The 23,041-nt window shown below is 38.5% G+C and overlaps 1 protein-coding gene across 3 annotated transcripts in view; it reads left to right on the top strand.

Annotated features, from left to right (window-relative positions):
• Positions 1-23,041, top strand: part of Dop2r (dopamine D2-like receptor) — a 96,721-nt gene that overhangs the window by 33,633 nt on the left and 40,047 nt on the right. The window lies entirely within an intron of this gene.

Here is a 23,041-nt window from a genome sequence, read left to right as displayed (position 1 = left end):
CAGGCAAAAGCCACGGTTTCGCGCGCTCCTCTTATTTGCTTTGCCATCAAGAAAACTTAGAGAGCATATCTACCAACGTTTCACGCGCTACCTGTGCTTCGATCGATCTTCTCTGATTTCGTAGTCGAGACGTTGTCTTAACTCTGACTGATGTTAACCTGGCACGAGACGATATGCGCGTTGACCTCAAGATTAATGTTCCCATAGATTAGCGGCAGCGATACTCTTGATACGCGACGAATAGAAAAACTCACTCGCGATTGGATTTTTATCATGCGTACTATTCTTATATAGCTACCGCTTAACCCTTTCAGATATCGCGTTGTAAAATACCATTTAAAGGGAAAATCAGACGGCGAACGCCTCGAGATTGATTTCTGATTTCAAGCCTTGATTCCGGCCGTAACTTTGGTAGACCGGTTTGCTTCTACGTTTCTCGCTCTCGGGAGGAATAGGATTGGAATATCTTAAAGAAAAAGGTTTGCCTTCGGTCTACCAAGCGATCCTTTGTAATTCCAATTAGGGTTACGATCGAGAATGAGAATAGGGATGATAAGAATCGAGCCTAAGTCGAGCACGAGGGTGTTACCACGCGTAAAATTTTAACGCATTCATAGGTGAAAGGTTTATGCTGGGACGGTTGAAAAATAAATTACGGGGTGTGCGATAAACGGAATTACTCGTGCAATTTTCTGCGGTCGCGTGGGCAAGAGTAAGTGTAGTAGCAGTAAATCCAACGGCGGCACTTAAACGCACTAGCAGCTTCTAAATAGAAAATTACAGTCCTATTCGAGCAATTCGAGTAAATTAACGTCAACGATGCTTCCTTTCGATCTAAGCTTTGAGCCTGCACTTGGAATTTATTCATTCGCGTCCATGCTCAGAAGAATCGTTCGAATTGTTTTTACTTCTATAAATTCCCAACCGTTTCGTTCCATTTGCCAGGCATACCATTGTAACTCGATGATTAGGCTCCACTTCAATTTTACTAAGGGACTCGATCGATACTTTATCTCCCAGCAAACCTTCCTAATGCAGGGGGAAAGCCGGATGGAACGACGCGTCGTTGGTCCGTACATGTGGGACTTTATATTCCAATTTATCACATACTGCATACCGAAATTCACGCACGTTTACTTATTTATCTAAGATAGGAACTGTGCTAATATTAAAAATTCATCAGCTATATTCGCTTGAAAAAATAATACGCTGGATTTATATCGTTGGCCTCCTAAGTAACGGCACTCGTCTTTCATTTTTAATACTCTCTGGGTTATGTGTGCATATAGTTACTACGATTAAGCATTAAATATTTGCATCCTCTGTAATATTTAGGTGGCAGAAGTTACGGGAGTACTAATGTCTTGAATTTAATTAAACGTTTCTAATGAAACGTTCTGTAAACGGCAACGCAAAGTTCTATTAAAAGTGATAGAGAAGGAAGACGTTGTGCGAAGTATCATATGGACGAAATAAACGTATTTCGTTAAGACGAAAATGATTTTAAGAAAGCTCGGTGCTTTTCTCACTTTACCTTGTAATAAATATCCAGAGATCCACGTGGTGACGATGATAGCATACTTGAACTTCGTGCAAATTCGCTAAGTCGTTTACATCGACGTCTCTCATTGCTTCAGTAATACACGATCGTTAAAAATTCACTCAGTATTTGAACAATAGCTATAAGTCCCGCATTTCAATCTCTTATTTTCTCGAAGGGTGAAATTGCGAACTCGTTCGCGTATTGAAATTGAGAAATTGTTTCATCTTGAATAAAACGCGTGTTTTCACCGTGACTCCAGCTATCCTTAATCCTTTCTAGGAAGAAGTCAGAAGTTTGAAATGTTCTCTTGTTCATGTTCTTAAACAAAGAGTTATCTGTGCGGATAATTAATTACGAATAACAATACCCGCGCTTCATAATCGGGAAATGTACACGTTAATCTCGTGGTTTCATGGGCGTAATCGTCGCAGCAAATTTATCGCCGATTAAAGTTCTAACCCGCGAAACACGATTCTTTGGCTCGCTCCTTTGACTTGGCCGCTTTTTTTAATTAACGATATTTCATCATAAAACTCTACTATAAATGCTTTTACACTCCGCAAGCGTGTAATTTGATTTTCATGAAGCTCGTGCATTTAGTTTAAAATTAAAGCAGACTACTGACCGAGCTTGTGATATAACGAAATTGCAGAAACAACGTGCGAAAAATTCCACCGGCCAAGAATTACACTGTCGAATGCACTAGCAAGTATGTAATTAGTTTTGCGTCAATTTTTCATTTTCCGCAACAAGCTTTAATAACACTGACAGGACACGTTTTCCGCACCAATGCGAATTACGGTAAAATCATATTCGTTATACGCGAACGAAATTGCCATAGCGTAAACAATATTATCGAGCCAAGCGAAATTTCTACGGTACCAGGTTTTGAGATTATCCTATCGCGGCTCGGTGTCCACGTTTAAACGATTCGAAATTAAATCACCTTCTCCTTGGGAATATCGTTAATGTTATCGCGAGTCATATACAAAACGAGAAGCGTAATTTAAGGAGTTCGTTTAACGGTATGCTACGCCATCGGATATTTTCCGTAGAATAGACTTTGGCTGGGTAAGGAGCGTCGAAGCGAGGCGGGATAAAGGCTCTTAATTGGCTTCTAATCACTGCCTCTGGGTAACAGGCATAGCCATTAATCTTACTGGGTTGCTAGTTCCGTTCCGTGGCTCCGCTTCTCTTCCTCTTTTCGCGTCGATTTTGACAAGATGGACTATGTTACCCAGGCTCTAGAAATCGGAAAGTTAATCTTATCACGGAAATAGACAAGCAGAGAGTAGGAATTGCATAGAAGAACATTCAATTTTCCTATGATAATTACTGGGACGGTGATCACGACGTCACGAGTGTACACGTGCTTCAACGCTGCCGTTATGCCGCCACTTTTCACAAATTTAAATCATGGGAATTGGGGACGAGCGAAAAGCAGCGATCTAGGAAGTTCGTTGGTAGATTTGCTGGAAAACAGGTTAGCCGCTAGTCGATCTGAAACTGAAAATTAATGACTACTTTCCTGTTTTCATGCTCTCTCCTTCAGAGAATCCAGGATGGATAGTCTAGTCAGAGTCAATTCATTTATCTTATTTCCGCGTATTTAAGAAATTCGACGTACTGGAAACAGCGAGGCAATGGTGTAGCCTCTGAAAGTCATTGGAAATTCGAGAACGATGAGCGATAAGGGTATCACTTGTGAAATAGGAAAATTTGGTAGCGTTTACTTCCGTTGGCAATTACATTTCGAATTACCTTCCAAATTGAACAGCGTAATTGCTCCCTCGAGATGCAATTAAACCGATAGCCGTTTTCGTGGGTTACCAGAAGAGCCATGTTACTTCCGCCTCAACATTCTACCGATCTTTGAACCGACCTTCATCGCATCGATGTTTAAAATCTACACGCGATTATTAATGGCATTGAAGCAAAGAAATCTGGTGCTTTTTGAACGAAAGGCGGATCAAAATAATTGGCGTTGCTAAATTACATATCTTACATTTATTTGGACACTTTTAAAACGATAAAAAGCTAAATATGTTCCCGCAACGTGGAAAGTGATAGACGTTCTACGGGCAGAGAGAACAATAACTAGAAGAAATAGGAGAAATTTATTTCCGGGGATAAAGGGAGGAGATGGGCAAGACAATAGGGACTTTTGTAACTACGCACTCGAGAATTTCTTCTTTCGTCCGCCTCTGCTTGCATGTTTTATTCTTATCGTCGGACGTGGTTAATATTTTGCTTCTCAACGAGGCGCCGTGCCAGCGCTTTTTTCGTAGACGGAAAAACGGGTGCAATGCAAATAGAACAGAAACTGAATATTTCGCGTGAAAATTGTGCAAACGACGAGCGTGCTAAGTGGCAGAAGTATCGTGTTCTTTTCGACGTTGATTCACCGAAATGCTGGTAGTTGTATCACGATGTCGAGCTCGTAGCTTTTTCCCCATGCAGCTTTTAGACGATCCGGTTGAAACGGGTAAAATGTACACTTCGCTCTCCGATACTGTGAGAAACGTGAAAAATGTTACGGTTGATGTCTATGACAAGAGTGATGGTATGAAAAGTCTAAAAGGCTTCATGCCATTCCCAGTGTCCTTCCAATGACCGCGCGCAACGCGAAAGAGCGTGAAACAAAAATGTCATGAGACAGAATCGATAGTACATGCGAGCACGAGGATAAAGATTTCTAACAAGTAGGCTTAAGATGACGAATCAAGTTGAAAAACTAAAGTGAGCTATAGGAACGTGACGAGAAGACCGAAAAGGGAAGAACGGTAACGAAGACTTTTACGTTGAGAGAGAAAAGGTAAAGGCATTTTTTGTTCTCAGTCGGTAGAAGCAACTAAATTGTAAGATACTGTCTACAAGAATATGGTACTCGAAGCATCATGACATAAAAGCATTAAGACGAGAATGAGATCGATTTTCTTTCGTTCGGTATTTTCCTGCTCGACTTTCTAATTAATCTCGAATATTTATTTAAAAAATTGCAAAGATTATCACATTTTAGTGAAAGATACGTCGTATTATTTTATAATTTTGAACTTGTACAGTTGAACGCAACTAAAATCTTACCTCGGAGGAACGGAGGATGAAACAGGGAAACACAGAAACCTACTCTCTGGGATAACAGGCAGAAATTGGCTGATATTATGCAAGTTATGTTTCTCTGCGCATTGTTCAGCATCCAGTTCGACCCTTACGCTGTGCTTAGGATCAGTTTATAGTACCAGTGGTGCTTGTCTTCGATATACCGTTACTGATTGCGCATATCCTTCATCGCTTATCTTAGACATCAACGTGAAGTGTGTGTATGTCCTTGCGAAGTATTTTATCGAGTAGACGTATTCTTAGAATATAAAGTTTTTAACGGATAAGCGCAAGAATAAGAAAGATAAAGATTATAAGTGATAATGGACCATTTACGGTCAGGTGGTCTTTCACGAACACTGTAACATGTCTCTTTTTTCACGACATAACTTACTTAACAACTTGACAACTTAACTCGACTTGTTGCAGCGGTGGTAGTGAAACACTCTCTGTATGCGTCAATCGAATATCTATACATAGACGACCTCTTCGTTCCATAGTGATTACATTTGTGGGCAGCCAATCGAACTATTGACAATACGGTTAATTAGAGTAGCTTGATCATCGTGCTACTATGCACACGAGTCATTAAGTAACTTCTAGTCAAAGCGACGTTATAAAAAAAAAAAAAAAGAAAAAAAGATAGATGCGATAACGCAACACTGTATAATGAAAATTGTGTAACTTCGGTGAACAATGCAATCTTTCAAGGTGAACTTACGACTTACAATTAAGACGGGAAAAGGAAAAGATATCTACGCGGCTGAGTGGATAAGAGGATGATGGATCTCTTCTGGTAGCAAGTAACGCTTCTTTCTCGAGTAGAGTAGATCGAAAAGAGAGTCTATCCCTGCAAGCTATCGAACGATGAACAGTAAAAGCTGCTGGAAGCTGGTAGATCGTTCTGTAAAAACGGTACCGTTCAAAATATAAAAGAGATGAAAAGTAGCTGAAAAACCATGAACTACGCGTAAACAGTAAACAATTTTCTAGCGAATGCCGTAGTTCCAAATAAATGTTAAAGAGGCTTTTAGAAGATGAAAGTATATTGCTTTATGAAATCAATTTTCATTGTTTCCTGGAAAGTCACAAGTTGGACGTGACAACCAAATAGAAGAACGTAATAACTCTTATGTGTCTCGAGCATTTGTGAAAAATATTAGCGAGGAAGGAAAATATTGAGAAATGAGAGAGATAACAAAATAAGAATATTGTTTTTACGATCGACATTTGTATTGTTACGAAGAAATAAAGAAAGAAAGAAGGCGAAGGCAGGAGATGGGAAAACTTTTCCCCGCTGTCACCACCGTACGTTAGAAGTCATAAATTATGCGACCTTAGGAGTTTTTCGGATACGTGTCTCTCCTTTACTTTGGCTTCCTTATCGAATTTTTCTGGTTTTCTATCCAGTATGTATACAACGTGTCGCGATCATCTTATATGTTAATTCGAGAAAATGTCGCGCTTAAAAGTATGAATTTATTCCAATAAAGTTCCTTCGGTCTCTTCGTTTTATATATCCTCGAAAAATATAAATGTAGTGATCCTGTATCTCTATAAACAAACAAAATATCTTCATATCCTTGGAAGAAGCTGTACTATCTAGAAAAAAAAAGTAATCATTCGTGTTTGGATATCGGAATGTCAAAACTATGCTAAAACATGTTACTTGGTAGTCGATCGTACCTGTCTATCCGTTCGAAACTCTGTAAAATGTTTCGAAGCAATCCATTCGTAAAATCTTTTTCCAACTACGTTTAACGTGCTAGTGCAACTATAAATTGTTTCGTATCGGTTTTCGCTACCTGCGAAGGAGAATTGCAGTTCGCTTTGGAGCGAAGATAAGGCGATACAACCGATGAAACTTATATCGGCAAAAGAATGATGCAAAGTTATTAGACAGCGAGATATGGTTCATTTAAAACGTTAATTGGCAAACGTTAATTAAAAAATCAAAACGCAGGGGAATTGACCGACGGATCGATAACGCGCTTGGATTACATTTTCCTTCGCGTTATCGTGCTCTTGCATAAAGCAAATATTAGTTCGATAATGGAGGGCATTTTAAGTTCACGACCTTGCTCTCCGTTAAAATTGCAAATAACATGTAATTATGCTTAATTACTAAATTGGCTCGTTTAGCTAACTACTGGGCTACTGTGGTAATTGCGAAAGTTTACACGTCTGACCTTTAACCAGTTTAATTTTTATGATAATACGAACACAGCAAATTTCGATATTAAATGGTATGTTTACGAGATTGAGGTAACGTGTTGATATAACCTTCGAGCAACACTTCTTTAGGGATAAAGAACCACCTAAGAACACAGATCGTAAGAACTCGTTGCATATTTGACTACGAAATTTTATATGGTCGAATTTTCTGCCATAAACTTTTACCACTACGTTTACATTCCGCAACACGATACGTATTTGTCTGATTATTCTTCCGATCCGGATTTATTCAACGTGCTTTCGCGTCAATCATTGTCAATTAAATAACCGATGATAATTATAATTTATATGGACGCACGAAACGCGCGAAGAACGAAAGGTGTAAGTTATCGACACGTTTATCAGATTTACTTTCCACCGAATGTTTGTTCCGCAAAACAGCCTGCATATGAAATCTAAAAGCAAACAAATGTAATGGTCCATTTTCATTTATTGCACCGTAATGGAAAAGAGAAAAACTCCAGCAACGAGAATCACTTGAAAGATTACAACGATCCATCAAGTTGATACATCATCTTCTGATTAGAGGATCAAAGTCGTCCAACACGATTTTGCCATATTATTTCTACGCTCAGAACATTTCTATCGAACCATAAAAACGGGCGAAAAATGGTTCTTCGGATTTCGTGTTCACGCATTAAGTCACTGCTGCGGATGGTTGAGTGACGCATGTGACCAAACGATATGGACTTCGATTCTATTAGAATCAATGGGAACTATAAATCGTCGCGGGTCGTTCCGAATTGGGTTAAGTAGATTTCGTCACTGAATATGGACAGGCGCGGTAAATTTTAGAGATAATTCGAGTTCCGTTCCTAGACGTTTGGGAAAAATAATGGATTACGTGCCCCGTCCGTTGCAACATTTTCACCTACTCCATTTCCGTACCTACGAAGAAATTTGACTTTCCAGTTCTTGATATCGATTAAAAATTCCTTGAACGAAAATGCTATAAAATTGTTCCGTAATCCCTACGATGTTATCATAAATCGTTAGATTCTATCCAGAAAAATGTATTTTATGAAATTCGGTGCTCGTTCTACACGGTTGCCCTTCTGGTGTATTTTCGCGGCTCTTTATTCTGGCACCAAATAACCCTCTAATTTCATACACGTCCCCCATAAACGTTTCTCATTGCACCAGTTACCGAGTCAATAACATTAAGTCGCAGGTCAAGGAAAATGCTTTTGGCAACGCCGTGAGTTAATAAAAGTAGGAGAAAAGTAAATTCATTAACTTCACCTACGACGATAAAGGGATCACGGCATTTTACGCGTTTCTGCGTCGAATAGAATTTGATCTTTGGAAAGAGGAAACGAGACGATTTTAATATGTATATAGCAATTAATGTAATAATAGGGTGTTAGCAGACAGGAAATGGGAAAAGTCGGAATTGAATTCGGTTGGCTACCTGTAGAATGAAAAACTAAGGTGAGTTCAGGTATCGTATTCTGGCAGACAGAAAAAGTCGATTTAAACACGGACAATTCTCGAATTCGGAGGAAGAAGAAGAAGAAAAGGAATCCTATTAAGGAAAAAACGAGATCAAGGCAGGAAGGGAGAAGGATAAAATGCAGGAAAATTGTAACAGAGAATCTGAGGGTTTGAACGGACAGCGAAAAACGATTTGGCCGGAATCCAAATGCCGTATAAAGAGAAATTACGATAGAACTGAATATGCTAGAGCTTGTTGCGTATATTTGCTAATTCTCACATGATACGCTACCAAAACGCAGTTAAATAGTTGAGGTAACTGTACGGCCATGGTTTCGTAAATTAATAACGTCTGCAACTGCGAAAAATAAAACGAGGTACAGCAATATGGATAAAAGGAACGAGAGAGAGTGGTTGGGTATGAATGGAACGTTAAAATGCAACGAAAGAGAAAAGAGCTTCTTTGGTGACTGAGTTATATCCCTTGAGAATCGATGAAGAAGATAGCGTAGATCAGCATTAAATTCAATTTGCAATGGGATGCAAAGTCAGCAGAATAGCAGAATATAGAGAAGAACAAGTTCATTTAACGATTCAATTGCTTATTCATGTGAAACTAGAAAAATGACTAATACGAGTTTAATGCAACTAAGAGAATAGCTGAGCCGATCGATTTTTAAAAACGAATTTGTGATTTTTAGTTCTAAATCAGGGATCTAGAGGCGCATAGATGTTAATACGACCCAACGAAACATCGAAGCTATAATCGCGACAATATTAATACCGAATCGTAGATTGCAGGCAAAATCGAGAAGAAATAACCATGGTTGTTTCATATGGCAAGGACTTTGGGTAAAAAAAAAAAAAGAAAAGAAAAAGCCAGAGTAAGAGGTACAATAAAAGATTTCTATATAATATATTCCCGAAAATCAATTTTTTTTTTGCCACAGCTTCAACCCTTTCTTCTTCTTCTTCCTTTTTATCGCTTCGTTCACGCACTTATCTGAAGGTGGTCGTTTCATGAAATACCTGTTCGAGCAAGCTGAACGAGCTGCGAAATACCGCATAAGTCTAATATCTACACACTTTGCGGTCTATTTCTCAGTTAACATGTAAGCCGCATTAAACTGATTACGATTTACGACTGAGCGTCGACGACCCTATCGCGCCGCATTAAACCGCGTTGCAGAGAAATTTATCGTTCTAAGAAAACCAACCTCCGAGCTTTCAGTGACGCGTCGTTCTATGCCATCGCGTGAATCAGCTTGACAACGAAATGATCTTCGGTACGAGATTGTTCCATAACGAACAAGAGCTTAGTATAACGCAAGTAAAGTGCAAACTATCTTACGTTGGAAAGGTTTCCTATCCAAACTGAAAGTTTATTTAAAATTTGTCGCAAAAGAATTCCTTGTTGTCGTTTTGCTGTCGCGTTTGACGGGATCCTAAAGGAAAATAAGATTTAATTCAGAGCCCCAGCCAAAACGTTTGCGCTAGTTAGTTACGCCAAAAGACGTCCACGCTTTACTTGGCAACAATTGAAATTTATACCGGTTCGTTCGTGATTATGATTTACGGTTGTACCAATGGAGAGCCTGTTGCGCCACGCTAAAGCACTTTGGGGAGAACCCCGTTTGCTTGGTTGGTAGTGGTTAAGTGCAAGAAATCCTAAATTAGACCATCGGCCAAGATGTGCATTTCATGTTTCCGAGAGATAGGACGACGCATTTCGACGATCTAATTTCCACGAAAACTTGATTTTCGAAGAATGTACGTCATCCGAGGAAGGTTTGTATTATCGGATAGTTAACGCTGCGTGAAATGTAACAATGTCGCGTGAAATGAGAAAGGTAATGGTGCTGAAACACGTCGTGATTCTCCACGTTCGACGAACAGTACCGTAATTATTTATGGGAAATAAAACGATGAAACGAAACGTCTCGTATCTTGACGGTATAATTGGGCTGTTTGACGATTTTCCTTTAACGTTTAGACGTAAGTTCTTGAGTAGGATTATTGATTAACGTGGCGAGACTACGACGTTGTAACAGCTCTTGCAAATCGTTAGTGAACGCGGCCCGTAATGTTTACTTCGTCTTAGTGGTGCCGATGCTACGACTAGTCCAAAAGTTTTCGGTCACGCTGCATCTCTAGGGAAATTAACAATATGCTGCGCAACTTTCCCAGGGTGCAACCGAAATTCTGTGGTATCTCGAGTACACTACTGGCTCTCAACTTCTCGCTTCTTTAATTTTTAATCGATGGCGCGAGAAAGAGTCTGATGTAATTAAGCTATAAACAGTAAGTGTCGATCAAGTTATCAGATGACATACGATTTGATGACCCTTAAATATTACATGTTGATTACACCCAGATTGCGAACAAAACGGTTATGAATGCGTGACAACATCTGCCGCGTTGTTGACGCGATTCTTTCTGCGATAAACTGCCTACACCGTCTCTCGATTGATCTATTGTAACGTGAGGTTCACGTTAACATCTACGTGCAATAACCTGTATCGAATTATTATAGGCTTTACGCCCGTGGCAAACAATAAATATATCAGAGAGGACACTTCATGTACGTCAAATTTCAAGCACGCGAATCTAATCGAAAAACAACAGGCGATACGAAATAAAGGATAGTTTATGCATGGCCTGTAGAAAGTGTAAGCACTCGACTGAATGGAAGTCCGAGTTATAGTCGTAAAGCAACTCGTTATTAATTAACGGCGCAAACAATGGCAAGTAACTGCACAAGAGGTTGGTAATGGGAAAATATAAGGCAGGATGTGAAGAGAGGAAAATATTTCCTCGTTGCACGCTGAGCGAGAAGTAACTAGCTTACCTAGGGACGAACTAGCTGCCTCGCGATAACGAGGCTTCCGCTAAACGTGAAACAGGATGATCGGCTTTTCTCCCTATGAAATTTAAATGTTGCTAATTGAACGTCGTTCCTTAAAACAGCGCGCGTATACATCTGCTAATCTTTAGAAAAAAATGTAGAATGCCGCGTAATGGCTTATAAAAATGTAACAAGGAAAGGTGTTACGATGGCATGTTCGTTTAAAAATACGTTAATTTTATTAATGAGCCGCGTGTACGAGTCACCAAGTACCGCGAATTATATCGTTGTAGCGATGGCGAGCCACGTTTACCCAGATCCAGTTACAATTGCGGTAAATTTAACTGAGCGAAACGGAACGTCCAGGTAACAACGCATCCAGGTGTGACCGCAGCCCAAACTCGCTACAATTTACGCGAACCACCGGTCACCTCTATATCCATGTGGACCGTGTGATAAATGGTAATCAAATCTTGAATATACCTCATAGACGTATCACGACCAGTTGCTCTCGCGTAAATCCCATTATCGAAGAAGCGAATTGATCTTTCTGATAAAGTCCTAACGATGGTTGCCGTTTCATTGACTGTGGACATTCGGCGATCGACTGGAAACATAGTTGCGAATCATCGAAAAGGGACAAGACTACGGGAATAGACAGCACGCTAATGGGCCAATACACTCGCGATTAATTAATAGCGCGGCTAGAATGTATATACACGAGAGGGAATCGATAAGCGATGTGAGTTTAATGGATCTTATTAACTTTCCAATGGAGGCAATCAATCTGCCAAGTGCAAAGGGTAGGTAAAATTTTTAAACTGCAGATGTTGAACTATTTACGATTTTTGGAACAACTAGGTGATGAACGTGAATGAAATTGAACTTTCGCCTGGCAGCGAGAATACTAGTTCATTTAAAGTAGTGGTAACTGGAATGCGTGCACGTTTTTTCTCGATATATATAATGGAAGCACGTTTCGAACGATTTTCAAAAGGTTTCGATTTCTTCGAAAAGTTTCTTGGTACTCGATCGACGCAGTCACTCTTCTGGATTTCGACTATAATTCTATTATGTCGAATTCATGTAGGGCTGAGGCATTGATGCGTCGTACTGTAACGTGAAGTTGACACATTCTCGATCAATCAACCGTCACACGCAGCTGCTTTTAGGTCCCCGTGTGTATGCTGTTAATTCTGCGCCGCCACCGAGCCACCCCCTCCTACCTTCATCCCCCAACGTAGGTGTTAAGTGGCGACCGATCAAAAATAGCCTCGGTACATTGGCACGATGTTCGTCGTGACTCGACTTTCGATGAGCCTTGTAATTGAAAAAAGGATAGGGAAAAAAAGTACTTTTTTTCATACTGGCCATGTCGCTAATAAAAAATTTATACAGAGGTCGATCTTGTGAAAAGTTTCGTCGGTAGAAGAAAGATGCTCTCTAAAAGTTCAGTAACGCGTCAAAGTTACGCGAAACGATAGATTGACTGGAATGTTTGAGACCTTTTAATGTAAGTTTCAATAACGAGATGCGTCGATCCCTGTATTTCTGCGCGTAGTTCTCTTCTTCCGACGCATGCAGAACTTTTAACATTATTTCGTCCAGATATAGGGATTATAATTTCATTATGATTTTAATTTCTCTTTCTCCGCGAATGTACTTCTTTCGCCCTCTAAGTACCTCTTTGCACTCGTTTAATGGAAAGAAAGAACGTGAAAAACAAAGGCGAGGGTACCCGGCTTACTGGCGTGGGGATTTCTTTTATGACATAAGTTTGCCTATGAATAAAATATCAAGCGACTTTTCTATGGACTATCTTTTCGACCGACTTACCTTGAAAAGAACATAGACTACCATGGCCAATGCGATAGCTGCCGCATCAGCTTCCGAAAGATTTTCCTGTGCAATCAATATCACTCTGGTCGGTATTCGACTCAGTTCTAAAGAAAATTCACTTATTTACATAACTCAACGTCACTCCCTTTGAAACCGAGAACGACTCGTTGCCGATACGACCGAATAAATATGACAGGATCGAAGTACGTGTTTGAAAAGTAAAAAATATTCTCCTTTTGAAATTTACACTGTCAATATCAGGCAAAGCTCGATTCTCATCAAACTGTATAACCTACGATTCAAAGCTCCCCTGTCTAAATACTAAGCATTCACAAAAAATTGATTAAGCTAGCTATATATATATGTATCAAGATATCACTTGATAAAAATAGGCTGAATATAACTTAAATCTTTTCCTTTAATCCGTCTTATGCTAAAGGCCTTTGTTTTCAACATTCACACGTTTACCACGTTTACACTTTAAAGGTAGGTTCACGCTCTATACGTTTTACACTTGAGAAGTTTCAAGAATGTTATGAAAGTTCCTCCTGTCTCTTCAAAAGAAAAAGGAGGAAATTTCTCACGTGGGCAGCTGTTCGCTAGATTGCTGTACAGACTTGTTTCTGTCAAAAGATTTAACGTCGTTCAGACGATTACTTGTAAGTCTGCTACTTTCAAATACCTTTCTCTTTCGGTAGCCCTATCGAGTTAATTAAAACAACCGATCATCTTACAAACCTGATTTTCTTTGCACGATGACGTAGCACAAAAAGTAAAAATTCGCACGTCAAATGGTAAATATTTGATCATTAAAACGTAATTGAGAGTTAACAACGAGAAAAATCCATTAATGTTTTGTAAATAGTAGCAGATATTATTAACAGTAAATGATAAGCAACAGATTGATATATTTAGTAAAAAATTGATTAAGTGATATTACAAACTATATTTCGTTATTAATATTTCACGATATGTAGGACTTTTTAAATTCTGTATTTCGAATTTTTAATTTTTATCCGTTGAGCGAAACACTGTGCGACCAGTCAACAACAGTCGAGGGAATTGAAAATATGCTCTAAAAATTTAACGCGATATCATCGTATATGGTAGTGAAGCATAAAGCAATATAAATGCATCGAAATTACGAATAGCCTCCTACTGCACTGCGTATGAAGCAATAAACTGCGTCTTTGCACATTTTCATTAAGAGAATAATAATAACCGATTCTATGTTGTCAAATTCTAGAATCCACAAATTTTATCGCAATACTCGTGAAACTTGTATCATTAAAAGAGTTTATATCTTTAACGAAATGCGATTTTATTGGATAAAAAAAAGAAATCCAAGGGATCTTAAACGGTTTGCTAATATTGAGATAAAACTTACATTCAGGAAGACATCGAAATGTTACTTGGAATTATTTCATTCGAACCTTGTAACTACGATCAGAAGATTTTCAGCTAAACTAGTGAGGGTATTACGTTCGCGAAGCTTTAAGCCGTTCAAAGGCAAAAGTGTAGACCGGATTTAAATATCAACACAGAAACAAAGCTACTGCACTTACGAGAAACTAGATGGCATGCTTTGCACGAACGTATATCGATCCTCTGATTGTATCCATCTGTTTTTAATCTTGTATCAACATTGTATTATTTTCGCAAAAAGATTAAAACTTCGCTTAAAATGTACTATACAGAGTAATTATCAACGATGAATCTTCCATCGGATACATATCCATCGAAACACCGATGAATAATTTAAGATCTTACTAACGGTAGACATTGCAGAGTTTCTGCAAAGTTTTCTCAAACCCTTGCGAGTGCTATGGAGTTCTGTAACGAAGAACACGATGTTCCAGCTTCTCGAATTATTCATATGTTCATCATTACGTAGACGACATTTCGTATGACGTTTCAGCGATATTAAATATTCACGAAACATGCGACAGCTGTGCGAAAAATACGAGGAGTTTAATTACATTTGTAATTAATAGAATGACTGCAATGTGTGCAGCAACATATCGAAACAATGCTTTAATTAAATGGAAAACAACAGTCGTAAGGGTACCAGGAATCATTGAAAAATGTTTAATTCATGCTATGAATTTTGTTGGCAGAAGGCAATGGGCACCGGCTTAAGTCAGTTAAACATCTTGGAAATTGATTCGAGTCTGTGAGATGAAATAAAAATGAAATCTGGTTTACAATTTAATTAACATTTCATCTGTTGACGCAAGAAGAAAATATAGGTAATTCGTAGCAAGTTCCTCGAACTTCACAAGATAGAGTTGCAATTCCCTCTCCTTTCAATTGGATTTGCGCAAACGAAGTATTACCACTCGGTGAATATTTTTAACTGACGCAACTCGCTTCGAGACTCGTAACATTCAGACACTGCTGCGAAACTTTCCTCGCGACAACTGTTATGAAAGATTCGTAATTACGCAACTTTTTACCATTTTCGAGTCAAAATTTAATCTGTCGCTAGGATATTATCGCTATTGACGAGGAAACGAACGTACTGTTTATTACTTGTTGTTTCAGTCATTATCTACTGTTGCAGCAAAAGGGGTTAAAAGTACCTTTATAAGCGTGATCATAGAGAGATCGTGATTGGAACGCAACGATCAATTTATTGCGTATAATCAGCAATATCTAAATTCAAAGGCTGATCTACGATAGGTTATACTACTGAAAGTGGCAATGCCAGGCTGGTTGTCGATGAACGACGAGTAATACAGTCCCTTTCTAGTTTATTGGTTCGAGGTAACTGTGAATCGGCGATATCGATTGGTTCTGGAGTGAATAGAACTACAACAAAATAATCTTACGTTGTTAAAAAAGATCTCCATTATTGTGCAAGACCATTAACGCTGCTATCATCAATAAAAATCAATTTTACTCAACGTTCATATTCAGATGGTTTAACTGTAAAATTTCAAGCGCAACTATCAGTTACCTATGGGTAAACGCAATAAGTAATCCAGTGTAATTCGAGACTAATGTCACTCAGTCTGCTGCTCCTTCACTATTACCAAAACGCTGACCTAGAAACAGCGAGCGTCGACAGACGGCAGTCAACAAGGGGTGATACGATCCCTCTACCATTTGCTGTCTGAAACTGATTGTACCGTTAGTCTAGGCAATAATTTCTGAGCTAGGACAAATGGATCGTAAGGACGTATCCGAAGTCGGATTATGGAAACGGTATCTTTAAAGAATCAATTCGATACCATTAGATTAGAAGGATTTCTTTCTACCGAAATTCGTAACGAAGATATCGCATTACGATTTCACAGTAGTTTCTTAATTAATTTTGTATTAAGTAAGTTAGACACTAGCGCATCATTCGTCACAACTGTCACAAGTCTGAAGTTGAAATTGGATTTGCATACAAAATATCGAGAAATCTTGAGACGAAAGCGAATTTTACAAGATATTCAAAACGATTTCGGACGAGCTGTTGGCCAAAATAATAGTTCCAGCATTTAATTCGAAACTTCGAATTTATACCGTTGATGTCCTATCGAAAATACACGATAGCGCATCGCGATTTGTATTCCGAACGAGTCACATTTCTATCACATTGCTGGAACAGTTGAACACGCGTAGAGCATGATCAAAATGTTGGCAGGTAGCCAGGACACTCGAAAACTCGCACAATTTCCGAGATACAACGTGGAATTCTTTCCACCGTTGAATTTCACTTGCGTGAACGAGTGTCGGAGAGGCTGCAGTTCTTAATTTCTCCGAGTCGGTGAAACGGTGGTAAAGTAAGGAATGAAAATTTTCCAGAAAATATCGTATCTTGTTCGCGACGAGGAAAAGATTTCTCTGGAGTTGCACTGTCTCGGCTGCTTGCTGCGTACATTCGATATTCGTCCCGGTGCCCACGGGACACGATTTTCGTCGCGAAGCTGGTGGACCGGAAATTTGCGTGCACACGTCGAAAGTACAGAATCACGATTTCATGTTGGAAGAAAGAGACGGAGAGCTTGGCTCGATAAAAAGACAAAGCGAGCAACGATGTTCCTTTCTCTGCGTCGACGTGTCACTCCTGTATTCTTCATTCGATCTGCGTTTCTAAATCGTGGAAACCAGAAAGGAAATCCAATTTTGCGATAGATTCGCGTGTGCGCTGGGATCCAAAGAGGACGACAGCACGGAAAGAGTCATAGTCAGGAGAAGCGCCCTTTAGAAAATACAGATTCGCTGCAGAACGCGTCGGAACTGATTGAGATCCAAATCGGTTGCCTCTCAGATTTCTATTCAGGCCAGTGTATGCATAATCGAACGTAGTTCCTTGTAAGGTGGATTTTTCTTGATCCTTCTTTTATCTTCCAAAGCTACAGTATTTTTCTAATATCTTTGATCCTTTTTGATAAAATACACTCGAATCATCGATATGATTGCTCGTTTGATATTTCGAATAACGTTTCCGTCGGTTTATCTACCAAATGGATACCACTAGGAAAGTCGATTCGTTACAAGGATTAATTTCAATAAACATGGATTAAGAGCCTCCTAAATCAGAGAGGAAAAATAAGCAAGTGGGACATAAAACGATATCGTACTAATTAGTTGTTCTTCTTACAGTTAAGCTTAAAAACGATTCGTTTCGTTAATCATGTCGCTTAATCTCAACCCTTCGACCCGGGTAATTCTCCTAATACGTCAATAAGTTACAAAGGGGAACTCCCCGCCGAAAGAATCAACGTTAATTACTAAAATAAATAAAATCTTGAAGATCATTCTTAAAATGAAACTTAAGATTGTTTCCTTATTATCAGAAATCTGTGATTTGATTTTCAAGCGAATATCCGAGGCATGGGCGTTCGTTAGCGAGTAACTTGAGTTGAATAATACTTTCGTTCGCGATACGTGAATTATTGCTTTCAATCTTGGAGATAAAATAATTACGGGAATATCGAGGAAATGTTGTTTGCATCATAAACTTCCTGCGAAACGATGAAGCTTCGATAGCCAAAAGACATGGCGTTAAGTCGATTTTATCGACTAGAGTAAGCGATTGATTTTCACGCAATCAAGTTACTGAAATAAAACTTCGCAACAAAAAGGCCATTTACTTTTAGAAAGTGGTCACTTCATTTGAAGAGACACTTCCCCTTTTCTCCGTGAGTAGTCTCAAGGATTAACGTCGATAATGCTCTCAATCCTTACGTTAGTTTCCAATACTGAGAATAAAAATGGTTCTTGATAAAACTACTCGAAAACTCTGACCATTAAGGAGAACGACTGCAACTCTTTTAAAATGTTCTGAAAGAAGCTGGTAACATACCATTGACCCAGCATTTAAAAACAGTACGTTGAAACAGTGCACATCTCTTATACTTTAAAAAAGCGAATATTGTAGAACTTGTATCGCATTATCTTGGTTACGCGACGTGTAAGGTTCGTTGCGTTCAACTTGCTGGAAATGGTAAAAAGTTTCTTATATACCAAGCCCCTTTCTGTCTTCTCTTGTCGCTACCCAAGCATTTCGTCGTTCGTCTTGGCCGAGTGCCGACAGTCGAGAAAGGAACCTTAGCAACAGCTGCTACGTGAAAAGGGTCCGGTAGTAGAACTAAAGGACACCGGAAACTACAGTCTGGTCACGTAGTATTTCGTTTCTCGGTTCGAGTACGATCGAAAGTTTCGAGATCTTGAATGTGATAGGAGGTTGCTATGACTGTACTTTCGAAAAATCAATACAATCAACAGGAAAATCAAATGTTTGTCATCCAATCAGTGTTCTATCGTTCGGATTACAAATTGCAGCAGAGGCCTGCCATTGAACAATCAAAAGACGAGGTAAAAAGAGAAGAAATATAGAATGGAAAATAAAATTATTCCAAAACCACCAAATAGTGGCTTTCAACGAAAAAAAAAAAAAAAAAAAGAAAAAACAGAAAAAAAGAAAGAAGAAACAGTAATTCCTTTGGATATTGAAAACTAGGAAAAGTCTTTTAGTTCTCACTTTCCTGTGCAATACCGTATTAATCATGAAGTTTTTATTGGCGAGGATTTAACACAGCCAGCCATAACGCGGGTCATTGAGAATTTTATCGCGTTCCTTTCCTTGCTTTCGCAAGTATTTTCCACTGCGAATGAACACGGAAATCGAATTAAAGCTATAGCATAGTGACCTTTTCTCAAATACATTGTTATAATCGTGGACCCGAATTCGCAGAATAAAGCTCGTTTCTTGATGAATAAATTTCTCTCTGTTCACGCTGAAGCATGACGCGAACATTGCTTTTATCTTTGTCGTTGTCATCTTTTCAAGAATCTTCGTGTTTAACAACGTTTATGTCGCATGTCTTTAAGTTAAGATCGGGGTGTTGAAAATTCGATTAAAATTGTTTTGAAACATTAAAGCAAAGTCGCCTGTAACATTCTGACTCGATGCTTTTGTTTTACAGCTTCGAAAATGTTCAAAATTCAAAATGTTTTGAACTTTGTGGATTCACTTTAAGTTTCGTGAGAAATTTGCAAAAATTTCAATGAGCTACGAACAAGCATTGCGCGTTGATGAAAATGGTGCATAAAAGATTACAAACAAGTAGTACGGTAGAAAATACGAAAATAAACAATGTTGTATAAGCTTTTAAGAGGCTGTCCATCTAGTCAGCTATCTACCGAAGTACAGTTTTCACAAACTAAGTTAATTTAAGAAACAACCCACTGTATTTAACGATCGTACTGCTGGAATAGTAGTAGCGTTGCTTCAAAATTCTCGAAGTTTGTAATCCAGAGATATTTCTCAGTGGTAAACAGTATCTCCATAAAACGATATTGATAAATTAGAAACAGTGATTAAGTTAACGGTTATGCTTTGATATATGGTTTTGCTTTTTTTCTTTGCTTCTTTCTTAATTGCCTGGTCTATCTATTGACGTATATTATGTCATTTATTTCGACAAAATATACTCGTACATCGTAAAATTTTCTACGACCAAAATCCAAAAAGATTAAGCTTCGTTTCATTAATTTCCTTTTCTTTCCTTTCTTTTTTGTTCAAGCTTCACTTAACCAGCATATCTACGCGCGCTTCTTCTGGCTGCGAAGCTTTTTTATGAACACGTAACCTTACGACACATAGAGGAAATTGCCCGCTAAGATAACCGCAATATCGTAACTGAATTAGGGGCCAGCCAATAATTCACCGTAGATGCTCATTTATTGCGTATGTGCTACCGTAAATCTGGATGATATGGATTTTAAAAGAATTACGCACAGCTTTAACAGCATCCTATAATGTTTCTTAGAAAACTGAAAGCGTTTCGCCAAACTTTATCGCAAATTGATTTCCAAAGGATTTATACACCTGCGCAGTTTACGATAGACAACGTGGTAAAAGTTTTTAGTACACGCCTATAATAAAATACATCGATTTCGCTAAGCTTTCAATATCTTTTTCGATACTAATGTGACATCCTTAATCGGTATCGATTGAAAGGGTGGGTGTTAAAAAAAAAAAAAAACAAATAATCGCGCGATTTAAGAGGAATTACGGAGCTTTACTTACTAAAGAAGATATCGTACGACTAATTGCGGAACTCTAAAGCTGCAAGAACATTTAGAATTAGTTCGTACCGGCTGTGAGAACGAGGTTAACGCCGAGCACCACGTGTAAAATTGGATACGAGTAGTTAGTTGATATTTATCGCGTGTCTAGCAAAGCGGCTCACGACAACGTCTAATCTCTTAAAAGTATTCTCGACTCATCTTATTCGGGGCAACGCTGTTTTCCCTTACGTTGAGGGCGGAAGTTGTGCTAATTTCACGCGTCGTTTCCGCATTCCGTCGTTAAATTCACTGTTACGCGAACCGTGTAAAAAGTATAGTGTAACTAACTTAATTAGTGCAAAATCAGATAATAATCCGCAATTGTTGCAGAAAGGATTTAAAGATAACGGCTAGGAGAGTCCGATGCGATGGCACAAATCCCTTCGATTTAAGTGAAACGGCAGTGACGGTGGAAAGATGAAATTGAAAATAATACTACTTTATCGGATAGAATACGAAGTCTTAACCTTAATCCTTTCTATTCGCTCGCACCGACTAAATTTCGCATTCTATGATTGCGCTTTGATTCGATCTTTCTGCGAAAGTTATTTCGAACTGGTCTCTTGAAGCTGAAGAAGCAGGTTCGCGTGCATCGATGATTCCCATCATGACTTTTACTAACTCGTATTTCTTCGCAAAGAGAAAAAGCACAGTATGGTTGTTTAATCGAGACGGATAGCACTATAAAGAGATGAGATATAAAACATTTTAAAGCTTTCAAACAATGATTTGTTTATCGTTTATCTCTTCAAAAGAAGCAATTTTCTAGCTAAATTGATCTGTGAATAATTATTAAAGAATGACTTTTTCTCTTCGTTACTCGCTATCACGCCAAAGATAGTCGTAATATCGTCGTATTACTCCGCTTCAATTTAATTATTTATCCCGAAATGATTATATTTCATATATTTTACATTGTACGGGGAAACGAAAGATTGCGTATTTCTTTCGAATTATTTAAAAATTAAATTAGAAGAGTTTGTTGAAAACGATGAATCTGATTTCTGTCGAAGGGACCTTCTTCCATCAGCAATGATAAAAGGGGGAGAAATATCTCATTTCGTTCAGCTATTCGCAATTGTTGCTCGCAGCGATAAAGTATTGCTTTAAATCATAGTGTTACCATATATGTTGCATTGTCGACGATCGTTTTTTGTGTCGCTGTGAATAAGCAATTCTCTGCTGCGGCATTCTGCGCTTTCCATCGTTCCTCTGCTTTGTCATTCCACCGTTTCCCCTCTTTTCTATTTTTTCGCTTGGTATCGGTATTCTGAATAATGGTGTACCTAAAGCACCAATATTTTTGTCGTTTCCCACGTCGGATGTAATTGCTGTTATTTCTAAAAAAAAAAAAAAAAAAAATACAAAAAAAACAAAAAAAAAAAAAACGGGAAAAGATCTGAACACCGTCATGGATTTATAATTCGATCCGAAGATTAGCAAGTTGTTCACACGGATATTAAACTCTGTAATCGAAAATTCCAATTAATTTTAAACGTGGGAATTGTTGCCCGTGCCATTAGTAGAGAAATGCGTATCATGACGAACCAGCGAAACCAATTAAAATAATGTAATTCATTCAGTTTACTCGCCCTCGAAATTTGTTTGGTGTTGTTGCGGATTCCATTGCTGTGGAACAATAACGTGTTCGTGCCTCCCAGCCTTTGTGATAGCCTTCTGTAATTCTTTTTGTGTTAATTCTCTTTCATTGCGCTGTCCAATTCTGGTACAGGAAAATTAACGAATTTTAGAGACGGCTCATCCAACTGATTATCAACGAAATGAATTCTTCTACTCTTCCATTGACTTTTCTTGCTTCGGGATCTGGATATAACTGGGTCCTGGAAATTCTGCATATAACGTTTCGTTGTCTCAAAGTGCTCGTTACCATATGCTACTTTCTATGCGTTCAGGTTGTTCAAGAAGTTCTTTAATATATCATTAATGGAAGTAGGTGTCGTTCTAGTTTTCAAAGATTTTGCATTTGACGATGCAGTAGAAATATTCTCATAGCCATAGCACACGTTCTATATTGTTTTTAGCATTAACGATTCACTTCGTTAAATAAACATACTGTATCTCGTTTGTTCTTCCGTTTGCGGCGTTTTCTTTTGCGAAAATTCCCTAACGAATCTTTATGAATAGTAATAACGAAAACAGCTATCTGTGGATTTATCTAATTATCTTGATTTCAAGACTATCGATCAAACATAATTTCGTTCAAGCACGTTACACCGATGGAGTTAATGTTATGGTGTAATACATTAACATTTACATTAATAACGATGTGACGATATCGAAGTATTGTTTCCCAAATTCGAGATGGAATTACGGGGAAGTCAAATGTACGCATCCTCTTCCATTCCATTCTACGAGTCTCAAATTTCTCTCGTGCTTGTCACCCAACGACGGCGTTCTTCCGCGTTTCAACACCGATCATTGATTATCTACGAAAGCATAAATTCCTCGCGTGAATT

This window comes from Bombus fervidus, chromosome 5 (assembly GCF_041682495.2).
Source record: "Bombus fervidus isolate BK054 chromosome 5, iyBomFerv1, whole genome shotgun sequence".
In the NCBI taxonomy this organism is placed as follows: Eukaryota; Metazoa; Arthropoda; class Insecta; order Hymenoptera; family Apidae; genus Bombus; species Bombus fervidus.
This window is presented reverse-complemented; position numbering and strand designations above follow the sequence as displayed.